Source organism: Neomonachus schauinslandi, chromosome 2 (genome assembly GCF_002201575.2).
Source record: "Neomonachus schauinslandi chromosome 2, ASM220157v2, whole genome shotgun sequence".
Lineage (NCBI taxonomy): Eukaryota > Metazoa > Chordata > Mammalia > Carnivora > Phocidae > Neomonachus > Neomonachus schauinslandi.
This window is the reverse complement of record NC_058404.1, coordinates 147675515-147678474: the sequence shown is the minus strand read 5'-3', so window position 1 is coordinate 147678474 and position 2960 is coordinate 147675515. Positions and strand designations below refer to the sequence as shown.

The 2960-nt window shown below is 44.8% G+C and overlaps 1 pseudogene; it reads left to right on the top strand.

Annotated features, from left to right (window-relative positions):
• The first annotated feature begins 624 nt into the window (after window positions 1-624).
• Window positions 625-2131, top strand: LOC123324047 (annotated as a pseudogene).
• Window positions 2132-2960: the final 829 nt, after the last annotated feature.

Here is a 2960-nt window from a genome sequence, read left to right as displayed (position 1 = left end):
TAACAATACATTAATTGTAGGAGACCTCAATACTCCACTCTCAGCAATAGACAGATCATCTAAGCAGAAAATCAACAAGGAAACAAGAGCTTTGAATGACACACTGGACCAGATGGACCTCATAGATATATACAGAACATTCCACCCTAAAACAACAGAATACTCATTCTTCTCAAGCGCACATGGAACTTTCTGCAGAATAGACCATATACTGGGTCACAAATCAGTTCTCAACCAATACCAAAAGACTGAGATTATTCCCTGCATATTCTCAGACCATAATGCTTTAAAACTTGAACTCAATCACAAGAAAAAATTTGGAAGAAATTCAAACACTTGGAAGCTAAGACCACTCTGCTCAAGAATGTTTGGGGTCAGTCCCCTCAGCCTCCGCTGCCGCCGCCCCTCTGCCAGAGCTCTGGCGCCACCTCGGGCCGGCGGTCCTCCGTGGGAGGGAGTGAGGTGGCAGGCGGCCAGCTGACGGGGGCGGCAGGGCGGCCGGCAGTCCTGCGCGCTCGGGGTTGGTATCTCCATGGGACTGGCCCAGGGCGCCCGTGCGCTCTAAGGTGGACCAGCAAATTCTATTTATCAGAACATTTCCACTGCTGCACCTGAGGGCACACGCATCTTCAGCAGGACTTGGAATTCCAGAGAATTGCCTTTGTGAGAAACTGGCAATAATTTCTTTAAATTCCATCTCTTAGTTTTCCATTTTGTTACGTTTCAGAGGAACTTCAAGAAACCATGAACAGCTTTAGTAATGCAGATTTAGACTCCCATTTCCTCAATGAAGGCTTTACTGCCAAGGATATTCTGGACCAAAAAATTAATGAAGTTTCGTCTTCTGATGATAAGGATGCCTTCTATGTCGCCGACCGAGGAGACATTTTAAAGAAACATCTGAGATGGTTAGAAGCTCTTCCTCGGGTCACCCCCTTTTAGGCAGTCAAATGCAATGATAGCAGAACCATAGTGAAGACCCTTGCTACCACTGGGACAGGATTTGACTGTGCCAGCAAGACTGAGATACAATTGGTATAAAGTCTTGGGGTGCCTCCAGAGAGGATTATCTATGCAAATCCTTGCAAACAAGTGTCTCAGATTAAGTATGCTGCCAATAATGGAGTCCAGATGATGACTTCTGATAGTGAAGTTGAACTGATGAAAGTTGCCGGGGCGCATCCAAAGGCCAAGTTGGTTTTGCGGATTGCCACCGATGATTCCAAAGCAGTCTATCGCCTCAGTGTTAAATTTGGTGCCACACTCAAAATCAGCAGGCTTCTTTTGGAACGGGTGAGAGAACTAAATATTGTTGTCATTGGTGTCAGCTTCCATGTGGGAAGTGGCTGCACGGATCCTGAGACCTTTGTGCAAGCCATCTCTGATGCCCACTGTGTCTTTGACATGGGAGCTCAGGTTGGTTTCAGCATGTATCTGCTTGATATCAGTGGTGGTTTTCCTGGATCTGAGGATGTGAAGCTTAAATTTGAAGAGATCACCAGTGTGATCAACCCAGCCCTGGACAAGTACTTCCTGGCCGACTCGGGGGTGCGAATCATAGTGGAGCCCAGCAGATACTATGTTGCCTCAGCCTTCATGCTCACAGTGAACATCATTGCCAAAAAACTTGTATTAAAGGAACAGACAGGCTCTGATGATGAAGATGAGTCGAGTGAACAAACCTTTATGTATTACGTGAATGATGGAGTGTATGGATCATTTAATTGCATCCTCTATGATCATGCCCACGTGAAGCCCCTTCTGCAGAAGAGACCCAACACCAGATGAGAAGTACTATTCAACCAGCATATGGGGACCAACATGTGACGACCTGGATTGCACTGTCGAGCACTGCGACTTGCCCGAGATGCACGTGGGCGATTGGATGGTCTTTGAAAACATGGGTGCTTACACGGTTGCTGCTGCTTCTACTTTCAACGGGTTCCAGAGGCTGACTATCTACTATGTGATGTCGGGGCCAACATGGCAACTGATGCAGCAGATCCAGAACCACGACTTACCGGCCGAAGTGGTGGAGCAGGATGTCGGCACCCTGCCTGTGTCCTGTGCCTGGGAGAGTGGGCTGAAGCGCCCCCCGGCCGCCTGTGCCTCCGCCAACATCAACGTGTAGGTGCCACTCCTGTAGCTGTTACCTTCAAGTTTAGCTTGAATTGGGGGACTTGGGGGGACCGTTTAACTTAATTCTTGCTAGTTTTGAAATGTCTGTAAGTAGGGTTGGCATGGATGCAACAGTATGGAAGACTAGAAGATGGGATCACTTATCTGTGTTCCTATGGAAACTATTTGCATATTTGTTTTATATGGATTTTTATTCAGTTTTTAGACACACTACTAAGGCGTGCCCCCCGCCACTGAGCAAGCGTTTGTAGCTTGAACACTGCAGGGCGGGCCAGGAGCTTAGTGTTGTGACCTGTTTTAAAAATAAAGTATCTTGAAATAAAAGAAAAAACTAAAAAGAAAAAAAATAAATTAAAAAAAAAAAGAATGTTTGGGTCAACGAGGAAATCAAAGAACTTAAACAATTCATGGAAACCAATGAGAACTAAAAAACATCACTTGAAAACCTATGGGATACTGCAAAGGTGGTCCTAAGGGGGAATTACATAGCCATCCAAGCCTCACTCAAAAAAATAGAAAAATCCCGAATTCACCATCTAACTCTACACCTTCCAGGACTAGAGAAAAAGCAACAAATGATGCCTAAGCCATACATTAGAAGAGAAATAATTAAGAGTAGAGTAGAGATCAATGAATTAGAAACCAAAAACACAGTAGATCAGATCAACAAAACTAGAAGCTGGTTCTTTGAAAGAATTAATAAGATTGCTAAACCACTGGCCAGACTTATCCAAAAGAAAAGAGAAAGGACCCAAATTAATAAAATTATGAATGAAAGGGGAGAGATCACGACTAACACCAAGGAAATAGAAACAATTATT